The sequence below is a fragment of the Euprymna scolopes genome, chromosome 19 (genome assembly GCF_053919585.1).
Source record: "Euprymna scolopes isolate OS-2025 chromosome 19, ASM5391958v1, whole genome shotgun sequence".
Lineage (NCBI taxonomy): Eukaryota > Metazoa > Mollusca > Cephalopoda > Sepiida > Sepiolidae > Euprymna > Euprymna scolopes.
The window spans coordinates 144,768,393-144,785,931 of record NC_136500.1 but is presented as its reverse complement, the minus strand read 5'-3'; the positions used below and the strand labels follow the sequence as shown (position 1 = coordinate 144,785,931).

The window sequence follows — 17,539 nt, the reverse complement described above, 5'->3', positions numbered from 1 at the left end:
CACAAGAATATGGCTTTTCTCCTGTGTGAGTTCTCATATGTCTCACTAAATCAAATGTTTGAGAACAAGAATATTCACACATATCACAACAATGTGGTTTTTCCCCGGTGTGAGTTCTCATATGTGTTACTAATGTTGATTTTGTAGAAAAAGAATATCCACATACTTCACAAAAATGTGGCTTTTCCCCAGTGTGAGTTCTTATATGTATTACTAAGTCTAACTTTCGAGAACAAGTATATTCACATAGTTCACAAGAATATGGCTTTTCCCCAGTGTGAGTTCGTATATGCTCCACTAAGTATGACTTTCGAGAACAAGAATATCCACATATTTTACAAGAATATGGCTTTTCCCCACTGTGAGTCCGTATATGTTCCACTAAGTGTGACTTTCGAGAATAAGACCTTCCACATACTTCACAGGAATGTGGCTTATCCCCAGTGTGAGTTCTAATATGTGTCACTAAACTTGCTTTTTGAGAACAAGAATATCCACACACTTTACAAGAATATGGTTTTTCCCCAGTGTGAGTTTTCATATGTCTCAGTAAATTTGATGTTTTACAACTAGAATATGTACACGCTTCACAAGAATGGAGCTTTTGTCCAACGTTCATTCTCATGTCTACCCAAATCTAATATATCAAACACGAATATTTTTCACTTCACAAGAATGTGGCTTTTCCCCAGTGTGAGTTTTCACGTTTCACTAAATCTGATTTTTGTGGAACCAAATATCGACATAGTTCACAAGCTATTTCCTTCGTGTGAGTTCTCATGTCTCACTTTATTTTTTAAGCCGATAATATCCATACACTTTACAGGAACATTGCTTTTCCTTTTGTCAATTTTATTTTAATTTTCTGCAAGATAAGGCTTGCACATCCTAGCATGTGCCAAACATTTATCTGCTGCCTTATATCTTCCAACTGAGAGATTTCTTTAAAATGCAAATATTTTAATAGAACTAATCGTTGGCTAATATTATTAACATAGTTATAAATAATATGGTCATTTCCTTGGGATTTTTATTTCTAATTCATATACGTTGAAGCAAATTTGATTTTATGCAACAAGAAATGCAAGCTACTTTACAAGAATTCAGAAATTATCATTTGTTATTTTTGTGTAATAGGCTTCAGTGAATAAAATATTGTAGTTTGAATACTTTTCTGCAATTTGTTATTCGGTCTCTAATTTCTTTTAAATTATTTAAACGTTAAGCACATATTTCCTCAAAAATAATATTGCATTCAAGATGTGTTATGTTTTCACCATAGTAGTGTCAGTATAATGTGACTGTAATCTTCCAAATAAGGTATTATCTGTTTATTGGATAATGTTTCAAGAAAATGATACTCCATTGAAATTCAATCCGGGCATTAAATCAGGAACATCTGCAAAAAATAACAAAATTCAATATTTTTAGTCTTTGCATTCATATATTAGTATTCTGTTTGTTTATTGTTGTCAATATTACTGGATTAAACCCACAATCATTAGCTTAATGTAATTCAAAATATAGTATGAGACACATTACAAATATAACCAAATGTTTTCTAACCTGACACATAGCCAGTTGATACAGATTTTGTTTGAGTTACAATCTAGATTAAGTTATATCTAGCATTGTCTTTATGATTTTCATTGCGGTAAGATTTATAATTATATATGCAATACTACATCTATTTTTTTTTATTATTCAATTTTCACCCCAAACAAGGCACAGTGCCACTTTGAAGCAGTGGGCTACTATCAGGGACTTAATTAGCGGGGTCATTATGAAGGGAGATGAGTAGAAAGATGTTTGTTAACATTACACTTGAACTTCTACATATCAGTGCAGTTGGGAAAGCAGAATCTCGGAAGGGTGTTCCGAAGACCCGCAGTTCTGGGGAAGAAACTATTGGAGTAAAAGGCTTTCTTGCACCTAGGGATCTCTACTGTAAAGGGATGAGACTTAGTAGCTTGTCGGGTTTGTCGGGGGTAGTTACGTCGGGAGGTACAAGTGTTTGCAGTTCATCAGAGCACTCACCATTAAAGTATTTGTAGAACAGGCAGAGGGATGCAACATCTCATCGATGGGACAGAGGCTGAAGCCTAGATGACAGTTCAGGACCTATCAGGTTGGTGACTATCTTTTGAATCCTGTCCAGGAGCGAGAGACAAGCAGCAGATGCACCAGCCCAGATGTGACAACAGTACTCCATACATGGGCGAATGGTGGCCTTATAGAGGTATAGGATATATATATATATGTATCTTAATGTCACAAGGAGAATAAATTACAACGAGTCCATCAAAAAGCATTTCTTGCATACACATTTATGCATTATCCAAGCATATATAATTGATATATGAATATGTAAAATTATCAAAAATATTTATGTTTTCTTTTGTTCGAAAGACACAAATTTGTTGAAAACGTTACATTGATATTCTATACATTTTTATTTATTCATAATTTTTGGCTTTTTTCTTATCAATCCAATTATGTTTAATGGAATATGTCCACTCATCTCTAATTCATCTGAATATAAAATGATTTGTGTTAATGTTTCATCTATCTTTAAATATCGGTAGGAACAAATTTTACTTTACTAATAGTCAAATACATTAGACAATAATTTCAGAGCATTAGAAAGAATTCTTCAAAGAAGGTGGGTTTTCTTTTATATTAAACTGATGTTTTCTACAGAAAATTACTTTGAACTGGACGTCTTCATTTGCATATGCATTGAGTATTGTTGCAAAATAAAATTGGCTGCAACTATCATATCATCTTAGACACGGTTCAAAAAAAATCTCAAATCTAATATTTTTCGCCCCTACACTCTTTGTCCAACTGCCTGTTTTACAAGTAATTTAATTGAATGTGCTGTGATAAACTTATAGAAATTGTACCTCCTCGACCTAATATTTTAAATTAACTCAAGAATCAGCAAACTCTTACTACTTCCCTGTTACTATATGCTGAAAACCCTTTTACTGTAATAGTCCTTTTCCTTAATCTGCTAGACTCTGAAATTCCCTGAGTGTACTTAAATGTATTATTTTAAATGTAATGTGAACAGACATCTCGTTACTCTCCGTTTGTAATAATCCCAAATAGTAGTCCCTTACATCCAGGCTGTAATATGTCTCGTAAAAGAGTAAAAACGTCTTAATTTAATTATCTGTTCAGTTTATTGAACATAAAAATATTTTATAACAGGCGTTCAACTTATCAACATATGAAATGTGTAATCTTTAAATTTGATAAAATATTTAAATTACTGTAGCCAGATAATTAAGATTTAAACTAACCGTTTTATCATATGATATCCCTGTAGTTTTAGGTTTATATAGTCCATTTAGTCTGAGTTGCATTGTGGCTTGTTTGGGGTAAAAAAATTTCTGTTCATCCTTATTTCATCTGAGCGTAAAAATTCTTTGCAACCACAGGTGTTTCACTTAACAAAGTTTTAATGTTATTATCTTTAAATATTAATAAAACTAAATATCTATAAAAAAGCCAAACTATATAGGTTGTATGCAAACATTTTGTGACAATGCAACTAACTCATGTGGATTAATGCTGGCATTTGCTTTCCTTGAGCCACATACATTTATTTATTTTCAACTATTTCTCAATTTTTCAATCCTATTATCCCAAAGTTAAGGGATTTTTAAGAGAAATATCCGTTTACCTCCAATGTAGCTTAATGTTGAATTATTTGTAATCAGAGTCGTTTAACTAAGCATTTTACAGTACTGAGCTTCCGATCGAAAATGTAACTAAACATTTTATGAAAATACGATTAACAAATTCATATTTATTAAAACTATTATTTTAAATGTACGATAAGCACATCAAATGATAAGGCTGTAATTTAAAAATAATTATTTATTTTCTCCTATTTAAAAAATATAGTTATTTCTTAGAGGATCGTAACCATTGCATTTCTTGATTGAACACAAAAAACTTTCCATTTAAGTTTTGTACTTAAAAATGAATATGTGGTGTTATATCGCATATCCCTTCATATTTACCATTAATCCAGAAAGTAGCAGCAGTGGCTGTGACAGTCAATAATGACGACGCTAAGAAAAAGACGTTCGTGGATGCAATACAAATGAACTTAATAAATACATACAAATACCATATTCATAAATAAATATTAATACCATATTAATAAATAAATATTACACAAAACATTGCAACAATTCAACACCAACTAGGTTACATTCACAACTTTTTCAGCTTTTAAATCCATATAACACATGCACACATCAATAGATTAGCTCGCACATCACTTCAACCAAGAAAACCGCTAGCATGACATGCGCAAAGTGCAAGGGAAACTATGGTAGATGCACTAGCTGGCACATGGGCCACTGTAAACTTGGCAAAAGACCATTTGACCTAGTCCATAGACTTTGTCTCAATTCCCAACTAAGGGAAAGCGCTACATACTCACAATATTGGACAGCTTCAGTCGGTACTTCACGACCATACCATGCGCAAGAGACCACACTATCGATGCTGCCCGTGGATTATATCAATTTTTCCTGTGACACAGAGAGATACCACGCATAGTTTCATCCGACTGTGGCACGTACTTCACAGGAGAAGTCTACTGACAATTCTACGAACAGATGTCCATCACTCAGGAGCTCCATTGCCCATGGCGCCCAGAAAGCTCGGGGAACATAGAAAGACAGCACCGAACAATGAAAAACGCTCTCTACATGTTATGTGAGGACAAAAACTGCGAATGGACGGACATCCTTCAATCCGTCATTTTGTCCATGAACGCCATGTCCAACAAAGCCATGGGTGTCTCCCCACATTACACAATCTCAAGCCATCACCCCAACATGGGCATCCAGACTCCTCACAGAAAGGAAATTAGGAGCGATAACCCAGAAGCATACGGCATGCAAATTAATGCACTACTGAGACAGGTTCACCAGCGTGTCATTCTGGCTAGTGATGAGGCCGATCACAAAATGGAGATCAACAAAAACCAGCCCTCTTACATGAACTGATTCAAAGTAGGGGACAAGGTACTACTTCATCGGCCACAATCAGCCACTTAACAATCATCCCATCTCCATTGGATAGGGATCTTTTCGATTTCAAAGACATGATGTATCAGGTGCAGGACAAGAACAGTGCCACGGCCTGGGTATACCGTGCACATATTCAGTGCATAGCCTCACACCCTGCCCTCCCCACCTTTCTGCTAATGCTTTTCCGCCCCCACATTGTGACGTCAGTGGGAAACAGCCGTCGCACAGTATCACACACAATGTCGAGGGGATTCTGGCTCCAGCCTCACAAAGGGATCAATCCAGGTAAGTCCCAGCAAGGACAACAAGGGGACAACTCCCTGCGCAGTTCAGAGACTTTATCATGTGGTGTTATATTGCATATCACTTCATATTTACGATTAATCCAGAAAGCAGCAGCAGTGGCTGCGACAGTCAATAATGGCGACGCTAAGATAAAGATGTTTGTCAATGCAACACAAATGAACTCAATAAATACACACAACAACTTCAAAGCCCATTCTCTCACATACACACATCAATAGAATAGCTCGCACATCACTTCAACCAAGAAAATCGCTAGATAAGGCTGCACAACAAAAGAGAAAACCAAAATTAAAACAGCAAGCATCGCAGTAAACGCAACTTAGATACCATATTAATGCAAATAAATATTACACAAAACATTGCAACAATTCAACATCAACTAAGTTACATTCACAACTTTTTCAGCTTTAAGTGTAGTATCTGTTCTTCAGATGCTGCACTTCCATTTCTTGTTCTCTTTCGGTGGATGAGCAGTCCTTCACGACTGAGATAATTTTTTATTTTTGTACCTTTTCTCCACGTTAAAAAACGACCCTGGTGTCTAACTCTGTCCTGTGCGGAGGCATAGTAAATAGGTATATACAACACATCAAGACACAATAAACAAACACAATTAAAACAGCAAAATGCAAGCTAATTTTAAATTTGCCCTTTTGTCTTCAACTACATCCGCGCCACCATTATAAAAACGTTAATCTTCTCAACAAAAAGGAGGCTAATGTGTGCAACGCAATCCGCTCGCATTATCAACAAGTAATCATCGCCCCCGCCACCGTCGCCACCAAATACTGTGAGCCGTGTTGTGAACAACGCTCTATCAACAACAAGAAGCCGCCGCCGCCGCCATCACCAACATCCTGACATGCCAGAAGTATCTTTCACGATCAGTTAACTTAAATAAACGTTTAAACTTAACCCCATTCGTTTGTCAATTTCTTGCTTCCATACGCTCAGTTCTGTTTATAACAGTGGTATGACCAATCTTTTTATATATACATAAATACTCGAGAAAGGAAGAGAATAGACAACATCGTAAAACACACGTTATTGATGAGTTAATTGCAAACTAAAGCCAATTAGAACAATTCAAATAGATTTTTTGTCAAACATTACCCAATCTCTAAACAAAGTATTATACGGGATTAGATACATTTTCAAATTAAAATATAACCCTTGACAATTTAATTGATACTTGAAAAAGTAATTGTACACAAAATATATTAGAACAATTAAACCCAATTGCTACACGAAATAATCATGTACTATTATATGTGATTAGAAATATATTTTATAAATTAAAAATATAACTCTTGACAATGTAAGAGATATTTAAAAAGTAATTACAATTGAAACTTATTAGAACAATTTAAATGAATTTTTTATCAATTGTAACTGTGGGGGAGAAACAAACGCTTGGTCAGAGCGCAGTGATTCTAAAGACAGGTGTTCACCAAACAGAAAAAGCACATGCAGTGTGGAAAAAAGGGGGGGGGGGCGGTTAATGATTGCTGAAGAGAGGGAGAGCGGTGTGCACTTACCTTGCTTACTAACCAAAAGAGATTGCCTTGCCTTCTCTTCCTTTTTAAAGTTTTTTTCCAGGTCAGGTGACAGTTAATCACATGACCGTTCAGTTATTTAAAAGGAGATTCTCTCCAGTGGTCACGTTTTTTTAGATGCATTTGTGGCTGGTGCCGGAAAATTACTCTTTGATTACCTCAGCTTTGCTGGCTAGAGATTGTTAACAGACTGTCATGTCACGGAAGGGAGGCAATTCTTCCCCAACTTAAGGTAGGTGCACATTGCTTCCTTTTCTCGACTGAGCAGTCATTGGATTTTAAGGGAAAATTAATTTTTTTTCACAGCAGTGCAAAATACCCATTATTCAGTGAAGTCACAACATTAATTATCGGCTATGAATGAAAACTAAGATAAAAATCATATCACAAATGTGTTCAGCATCAGCGGTGAATAGTGATTGTTTTTATTATATTCTATTACAAAGTCATCTGTTGTTTCAGGGGAGAACTTGATTTATCAAGATGCGCAGAACCATCTCATTCACGATTTAATATCTAAGATTTAGGCATAATCCTCCATATTTCATTTTTCACTCTCCTTCTCATTCTGGCTTTATCTTCCCTGAACTAAAAACAAATCGTTTCTTAACACTTAAATTACAAATGTTTAAATGTATCTAGACATGATAAATAACAAACGGCTGAAGAATTTTGCTATTAAAATAAGCAGTAATAAATAATAGTGAAACTCATGTTCTGTTACGTTCAAGTCAAGGGCAGTATTAACTAATCTTCTGTTTATCAAATTGTTAAAATACATTTCTAAAGAATATTATTTAGAAAGAGATTCATAACATGTGACGGGGATTTGATAAAAATATGCTTTGAAGATTTGTAAAAAATAAAGCATTTCAATCATTATTATTTTTTATGAAGGCGTCACCACTTATCAAGACCTGGAGGCCACTCGAGGATCAGGGTTAATGAGTGTACAGTAGTTAATGCTAATGGAAAAATGCCGTAGTAATCATTAGTAATGGGAATTGGATAAATCGGATTACTTAAGGGAATGGCTCATCAAGATGTGGCAAACAATATTCCATCCTTGGACGTACCTGGTTTTTATACAAGTAGATGATATCTAATAGAACGGTAGAACAGACTTGATATACGTGGTCTATCTCCAAGACTAGACCCATTTACTCCAATTGATGACAAATGGGGGATCAGAGCATTGATGATGTAAAGACAGAAGCTTGATTTTCAATGCATTAAAATTAACCAGCCATCTCTTCCTCCATTGCACCATGTAATGAAAATCTGAGAGAATTAGAGAGAACTTGGTCGTTTACAGACTTTAAAGTGTTGCTATAGATAGTAGTAAGCATAACTGTCCACAAATGATCTTAGAATGTGATTTGGGAGATCATTGATGCAGATCATGAAGAGAGTAGAGCCCAGGATATGCCCCTGAGGGACTTCAGCATTAATACTGTGAGTTTCTGATTTCTGCCCATCAACCACTACACTTATGACCCTATCAGAGAGAATTGATTTAATAATTTAAAAGACATTTCCAACTATACCGTAGCTGGGGATTTTGTTGAGTAGACCCCTATGCCATACCCTATCAAAGACTTTTGATATGTCATGAGCAGTTGCCCTAGAAAGGAAACCTCTGTCAAGAGATTTGTTAATACTATGAGATATAACTCTCAGCACATCTGCTGTTGATCTAGCAGAACAGAAACCATATTGCATGTTACTGTGGAGGTTATTTTTGCTGAGGTGGTTGACTACTTCTCTATTTAACACAGATTCCAGCAACATTCATGATGCATAGCAGAATCATTTGTCTGTATTGAGTGGGAGATGACCGATCAGCTGAGTTTTTCAATATGGAGTACACTGACGAAATTTTCCAGGGTGTTGCAAAGCAATTCTCCTCAAGACAATGTTTAAACAGCTTTGTAACTAAGGGAGCTAGTTCTGCTTAAAGCTTTTTGAGCACTATAATAGGAATGCTGTCAAGACCAGTTGCTTTTTACTGGAATTGTGGTTTTTGATTAGCTTGGCAAAAATCACACACAGATAAATTTATGTCGCATAGTGTGTTTTCAGACACAGGATGAAATACAGGGAGTTAGCAGCTCTGATTGCATAGGGTAGAATTAGCTGCAAAGTTTTTGGCAAAGAGATAGTCTTTGTTTGATGCTGATGAGATTATCCATTGATGATGGTTGGTATAAAGGACATACTTCTATGCAGGCCCATGTTTACTATTTGCCACTGCTTAGCCACTTTGGACTTGACGGATTGATCATACAACTCTCTTGCATTCTTTATTACCCTTTTACAGTGGTTGCTGGCAGTCCTGAAGCCAGCTTTACTCTCATTGGAAGCAATGGAAATAGTGATTTTTGTGCGGAATGGCAGCAGCACATTCTGGAGAGAACCATGACTGGCTGTTAGGTTTTGCTGGAATTTTTGGAGGTGGTGAACTGGTCTATACCATACAATTAACTATTCTGTTTAGTCTGATACAATGGAGACGTTTTTTTAAACATGGAATGTAGAAGTAGATTTGAAATAAATGTAGGAAAGCTATTCCAGACAGCCATAGAGTATCGATATACTGTATGATGGCGAGGTATATCAGAGGACTTATTACATTTTGTTTTTATCTTAACCGAGACAACCGACTGGTCGGAAGATCCCAGTGGAGACAGAACAGAAGATTAACATAGCTCAGGGCAAGTTGTGAGAAAAAGGTCTAGGAGACTTGTATATTCACAATCTGTGTCAGGAACCCCATTGGGTTCATGAACAATCTGAGTTAGGTCATAAGCAATGGAGAAATCGTGAGAGAACCTCCCCGCATCATCTGTCTAATAAGAAGTACATTTGTAATTAAAATAAAATTCAAAGTTTTAGTGAGAGAAATCACATTCTAAATAAGTTAGTGTTGGTCTAGACTTTTGTATGCGTGAAATATGCTAAGACCTGATTTTTGCAATTCACTGTTGACTTCGGAATATATTTTTTAGTATGAAGCTGCAATTCTCTGTCGTTATACAAGTAGTTTAGAATTTTAGAAATTAAAAAAGAGTAATCAGTTCGTCCTTTTAACAAATGATACCATCATGAAAATTTACGAAATAAAAAAAAAATAATAATATACATGGAGTTCTACAAGTTTAAAATTTTGGAAATTAAAAGAAACGGTTGTTCCAAAACAGACCAAATAAATATAGTTCATTAAAATACACCCCTCCCATGTACACAAAATACGTTTCTGTTACACAAAAATTAAAATAAAAATCAAAAATATTTTAGTAAATCTCTACTATCTAGGCCAGTATAGTTTACCCCTAAATGTTCAAAATATACTTTTTGGAGTCTTTCACATGTCAACAGTTCTTAAAATATATGCACTAAAAGAATTTTAAAAATAATAAATATTGTAGATTTTAGAGTAGGGAATCACTTTCCTATATAAATTTAACATAAAACTCTATAGCCAGTTAGCGGTCACTGAGGCATGTAATTGATCACAGTTTCCAATTTTGCAGCAATTAGTGGGGAGGGGGGTAATATAGATTTTGGCTTTCTTACGTTTCTTAAGGTAAGGACACGTTAACTATTCTGTATTTTCACCAACTAATTTAATAAACAAAAGATACTGTAAAAATATTGTTGTTGGTTTTCTTAAATGTTGATATTCAAAAACGTGTCACCCTATTTATTTTTTGTTTTACATTCGAAGAAGGGGGGCATTTTTTACTCATCCATTCTATTTTTAGAAATACCAATTTTTATGATCTAACTAGCATTGTTTACCCCCTAAATGTTAAAAAAGCATTGAAAGAATTTAAAAAAAAATATTTTTTTATTGTACAGTTGAAGATCACTTTCCTATATAAATTAAACATCCAATGAGCACCTACTTCATGGCCAGTTAGCAATCAACCAGGTATTTAATCGATCGCAGTTTCCAATGTTTGCAGCAATTAGTGGGGGGGGGATGGCTAATATATGTTTTGGTTTTCTTATGTTTCTTAAGGAGGAGTAAGAACCCACGTGTTGTCAACTATTCTACATTTTCACCAACTAATTTAATTAACAAAAAAAATATTGGTTTTAGCTTTTCTTAAATGCTAATATTTAAATTCATATTTGATATTTTAAAAATGCCATAGCATTTATTTTTTGCTTTACATTCTATAAAAATAAAAGGGATTAAATTTCAATTTTAAATTCATAGATTCTACTTTTTGTTCTGTTTTAAATTAAAAAAAAAACATCCCCACTCATTAATAATAACGGTATTATTTAGAAAGCCATTCTTTACACGAGGAAGGATGTCTTTGCTAACTAATTTGTACTTTCACCTAACAATTTAGTACATTAAATGGCCATTTTTGACAAAAATAAAAAAGTGGTGACAAATCAATATATAACCAATGATTGTTACCAAAGGCAATGTAAGTAACTCTTCTACCTACTTGGATAAGCTTGTTTGTGTTTTAACTTATTTTGAAGTGTTTATTTACTTTAAAAAAATTCATACCAGTTCTTAGGTTAGAATGAGAAACATTGGCTGATATAAAACAATCATCTAGGAAGTCTCGATAATCATTTAAAATCGATAATAAAACAAAATGATTGTAAGAAAACCACCCAATACATGTCACGATGACACCTTTTGCAAAGTTTTATTATGCCCAAAGAATTTTATGGTATCTTTAGTTTATTAAATTGTTAAGTGAAAGTACAAAATAGTTAACTATACATAGGATCTAATTCCCATCCAAAAAATATAAAAACAAAAAACCGATATGATCCCCTCTCTCTTCCCCTGCAAGAAAAATTGTAAACTACAAAAAAATGCAGATATTATTAACTGTTAACTGGCCATGAAGTGGGTGCTCATCTTACATTAAATTTATATAGGAAAATGATTCCCCGCCATAAAATCTTAAATATTCTAATGAAAACAGGACAAGAGATTCCGTCTATTAATCTTTTATTCAATTAAAAATCTTACTATTAGTCTACTTGACAAGCAGAAATGTACAGCTTTTATAGCTTGGATTATCAAAGAGGAGATAATCCATATTCACAGCATTCTCTTCCACCAAATTTCTCATTGATAAGGAAGAAAGTCCCTTAAATGTCCAGGCTCCCTATGAGCTCGCAGTAGCTACTTCGACAACCCATGATTCGAGGTCCGAGTACTCAAATAGGGAGGCTCTATCTGTTGGCTCTAAAATACCTAGCTCCAAAAGGTTTCCTTCTCAGAGGAGCAGGCTGTTCTGTATCAGAGTTAGTCTCTGTATGAACACGTTTTTGCAGTGCTAGTTCTTCATCTGTCAGCCACTTAGGTGTTAGCAAATCCAAAGTGTCTGATGGAGTCCCAACAGAGACGATGCCATGATTTGTGGTAAGTTGCTCTGGTCACACACATTGTTTCATTCTTAATTGAATAAATTGTAATGAAAACAGCACAAGAGATTCTGTCTAGTAATCTTTTATTCAATTAAGAATCTTATTACTCGTCTAATTGACAAGCGGAAATATACAGCTTGGGTTATCAAAGAGGAGATAATCCATATTCACAAGTTTATTATTATTATTTTTGAGGATTTTTTTAGGCTGTAGTAGTCAAAATGAAGTCAATTTTTATTATGTATTTTTATTTTTTAAGTAGTAAACTCTACTGGGTTAGATTACAAAGTTTTACTATTTTTTCTATATTAAGTAGCCCTGAATATGACCTTAAACTATATCCGATGGTGAGGCCCCAGCTTGCGGGCTTTGGGGAATGTGGAGCCACCCTTTAATTGCCATTGCTCCTAGGTCCACTCGGACCTAGAGTGGTAGTACCTGTCAGGGTCCCAAGTATGGGTTAAATAGAACCCGACTTGAACAAAAACCCCAAATATATTCTACTAAAAAATTGTTCTTCAAAATCACTGGATACTGCATTAAGTAACCTGAAATGGGTTGATATGCTGTGAAACAAAAACAACAAAATCAAACCAACATCTACACTAAGTTTCTGCTAATTGGTGATGGCTAATAAATATGTGTTCACTTTATATAAACTTTGTAAAAGAAAGAGATCCCATTCTAAAATTTAAAACATTGAAGAAAACAAAAAACAAAACGGAATTTTCCAGCAAAATAGTAGATAATGAGGACGAAAAAGGATTTTTTAACAAAATCTAAATGTCAGATTATATAATATAATTTTAGGAAATTGTTGCTACTTGTTTAAGTTTGAATCGATGGATCAATTTTTAAAAATATATGTCGTTTTAAGCAAAACAATTATTACGTCCTTAAAACTATTTTTTGAAAGTAGTAATATTTTTTTTTAATATGATAATTCATCAAGTAGAAAGTTATTTACAGATAAAAGTAACTTTTTTGACAAATTGGGTGGAAGTGCATTTTTCTTAGATGGCATCAAGTAGACAATGAAAAGTTAACACACTCGAAACGCACAATTTAGATTACACCAACATTTGTAATCTATAGTGATATATCTTTTGGTACTTGCGCAGAATTTGAACCAGATGTAACTAACCTTTTGCTTGGCTTTGCTCAGAACATGATGTCATGCACTTGGGTTTGATTGTAATCTGATGTAAGACACCGATCAGCCAATCAATGCACAGCAAAGGAAAATACTGGAAGAAAAAATATTTATATTAAGCAAACAACACAATCTCAAACGTCAGTTCCTAACAACTTTATACAAGATGAATATCTCCATATTGGATCACCAGTTGCAGATGCCAGGAGCTTCTTGACAGTTATCTTTTCGGGTTTATGTAGAGACAAATTTGATTATGATCCTTTTGTCTCAATCTTAAATCATACATTGGAAAGCTTAACCGGGTTGCAAAGTTTCTTCCACATTTGCTGTTTCTTCTTTCCCCACTTTGACATTGTCTGATGCAACTGTAGAAAAGTATCTAATTCTAATAGAATATCCCGGCTGTCTTAATTTAAATTAATAATAAATAAAACGGCTGTCCAGTCCCACAGGAAACAAAAATTGTTCATGAAAAAAAAACAAAAAAACAGTTTACTTTACATTAGTCACAAAAATAAAGGGGTGTGTGTGCAAAAAACAATGAATGGAAACATAAAAAAGTGTTCTATGTTTAAACTTTTGCTAAAAACATGAAAAATACAAAAATTGCTTATCTTATTAATTTTGTTCAGTTTTGTTTGACAAACAAAAAAGGTTGAAAAAAGTACTTTTTTATTTTTTCACTTAAAAATTCGTTACAAGAATAAAACAGAAACTTTTATGGTTTTTGTTTCTTTTTTATTTTTATTATATTTTTATTATTTTTACATGTTTTCTTCATTATTTTTCTTGAGTAGCGCTTTGATAATCGGTGACGCTCGGTGAAAGCTGGCGATTGTTGACGTCAGGTTCCGAGTAAAGCTGAGCAGCTAGTAAGTTACGTCTGGTCCAAATTTTGCACAAGTACCAAAATCAAGTGGAATTCTCCAGTGAAATAATAGTTAATGTGGTCAGAAAGGGATTTTTGACAAAATCTAAATGTCAGATTATATATATAATTTTAGGAGATTTTTGGTGCTTGTTTAAGATTGAGTCGATGGATCAATGTTTTAAAAATATGTTGTTTTAAATAAAAACATTATGTAATTAAGTATAATTTCAAAAGGAGTCATTTTTTTTTTAATTACGAAAATTCATTGAGCAAATAAAAGTAACTTTTTCGGAAAATTAAGTAAAATTGCATTTTTCTTAGATGTCATAGAGTAGACAATGAAGATTAAACACATTCGAAATGCAAAGTTTAGATAATATCCGAAATGTAAACAGAATTTTTGTGAAATATTAAACGACTCTTCTGTTTGGATAATGTCAGCACGTTACTTATGGAAAAACGGTGAATTAAACTGCAGAAACACCTGTTAAAACCTGTATAAGTTCTATAATTGGGTAAGACCCCTCCAAAAGAAAGAACGAAAAACATAAAAATCTGTTTTTGTAAAAAAAAAGCTTAATTTTCTTTAATATATCAATTAAAAACTAGATGACACAAAAACATTAACTATATATTTTGTTCTTTATTCTTTTGTTTGTTTGAAAACTTTCTGGCAGATTCGCCGTTTAGTTGTACAATAGCCACTGCCAAAATTCACCACAGAATTACCCCACCCTATATGTAACACAATATAACTTTATTATAAATTAATATTATCAGTATAACTTTTGTACCACTTAAAAGAAGAAGGGAAAAATAAACCAGTAATAATTTTTTAAAAAATTTTTCATCAAATGAAAATAATGAAATTGTGAGACGAAAATCGTGTTTACATAATTGACGCTTTAAAATAATGTTCCCATATAGTAGACATTCCGAACGTGAAAACATACCCGTATTTAATAAATCTATCAAAAATCAACTAATGGTCAGATTTTCGTGAAATTTTTGATACTTATCCATTTTAGAATGAAATTACATATAAAATCCAGTTTCCCTAAAATATACGAGGGAAAATATTTTTTTTGGTGCATGTCCCCCCTCATATTTATTTTTTCGATATTCGAACAAAATATATTTAAATCTATGGAAATTTCTATTTATTATGAAACATAAGAGTTCAAATAAATAAAAAATATTTATTTTTAAAAAAATTTAATGCACATATTGAACAAAAATTTACCTTGAAGTTGCAATTAAAAAATTGATATAAATTAAATATTATGTTTTTTTTTTAAATAGCATTTTTTCGAATTAATATATACTATAATCAGTTGAATTGCCAAGAAAAATAAACTTCGTAAACATTAATTAATTTTTAAAAGATTAAAACGATTAAAATTTCATTATTTCAAAATGTTCCGTTACAGCATAGATTTTTAATTGTGTTTAAATTCTGTTTTAAATATTAAGTTTTAATATAAACAGGACTCTTGTCAGCTATTTTATCGCCAGATTAAAACCAATTTGAAAATATTATTGCACAAATATTAAGCATGTTGTAGCCCCCCTCATATTTTGTTTATCTCTTTTTAACAAACACAATATGGAACCCCGTAGGTTACCAAATGAAGATTCAGTAAATCCGTATTTCATATTTAATATACAAATGTTTATAATATTATTAATCATTAAACTGTTTAAATCTTAAAACCTAACAAAATTATGACAAAGATTAATTATTAATTGCAGTTTGAAGAAGATAAACAAAGGTTTTAAAAAATCATTAAGTCGCTTCTGCTTTTCCGTGTAGCTCGTATAGTTAACACAAATCTGACGTCACGGAAACATGCAGTCCATTTTTCACAATCGTTTGGCAGACCCTATCGCACAAATACCCTGTAATTATTAAAAGTGACTCTTTACATTCGACATCAGTACATCGCTTTAATGTTAACAGAAGTTTGTTTATGGGTATATTAGAATTGTTTCACAAACTTTAAGTAGGTAAACTTTAATCATGTTATTATTTCACATGTGAGGATGAGATTAAAATTTGATTTAAAGTAATCACGTTGTTTAATAAATAAAAACAATAATAATGCAAGATGAAGTTTAAAATGATTAAATGTTTTATTTTATAATTTTAAATTAAAAAAACATTGAACAATACAAAGTAAGAGTTTGGGTACTTACGTATTTTTTGGTACCGTGCTAAAATAATAATGTTATTATTTTGAAAGCCATTCATAAAATGGGGAGGGGAGGGTGTTTTGTATATATTCTTGCTTTCACCTTAAGTACAGACATCGTGAAACTTGAATTTAACCTGAAAAAACTATTTACAAATAGCGTGGTAGCAAAAATGCATAAGCACCAAATTTTACAGTAAATATTGTTCTCGGATCATCTAATTGGTTATAATTATTTTTATAGTTGTATAACAAAAGAAAAAAAATAATAACTTACCTTTCACTCCAAAAGAACGGGGTGAATTCGTTTTCTTTGTGTTCAAAACAGATATTTGTTTTGCATGATAGGGTTTTTTTTTTTTTTTTAACTGATACAACTTTGTGTGTGTGTGTGTGTGTGTGTGTGTGTGTGTGTAATTCAGTAAGAAATAAAATACATGAAAATATAAAAGAATAAAAATGGAAAGGTGAAAAGCACGATTTAAACGTGAAATTATTTAAAGAAAACTTAAAGTGCTAAAGAATAATGAATTTAGGTCATCCTAACACGGTGTAATCATTATTTCGTTCCTCGTATAAAAAAATGTCCGTTCATTAGTTAGTAATTATTTGCTTCCCCACTCAGCAAATTAGGCACAAGGGCACAACAAGGCCGTTTTTTAACGTGGAGAGTAAAGGGGAGGGGACCAGTCCCCCCCGCCCCGAGAGGGAACTGAATAGTGACAATTGGTATGAAGGGTTCCCCCCTACAGTGATCAATGACTGATTGCTCAAGAGCAATGGTATTATATGTGGGTTTACCCCCACATATGGTCTTTGATTGCAGTATCTGCCGGAACAGATACTACACTTTGAGATTCATGCCCAGCCCCCGCTTTTTCTATCACGTTAAGATTATATTTGTCATTGTTTAAGACTTGTTAAGATGCCATTTGTATTTGTCCGTTTATTGATTAAGTGTATTGAATTGTTTGAATATAAAGTTTACATTA

At 33.1% G+C, this 17,539-nt stretch overlaps 1 long non-coding RNA gene across 1 annotated transcript; it reads right to left on the bottom strand.

Moving 5' to 3' along the window:
• Positions 1-692: 692 nt before the first annotated feature.
• LOC145240032 (uncharacterized) lies at positions 693-17,115 on the bottom strand. Its single transcript, XR_013862475.1, has 3 exons — positions 16,825-17,115; positions 13,473-13,575; positions 693-1,399 (listed from the first exon to the last, which is right to left on the bottom strand). It is a non-coding gene; the product is annotated as an uncharacterized LOC145240032 (long non-coding RNA).
• Positions 17,116-17,539: the final 424 nt, after the last annotated feature.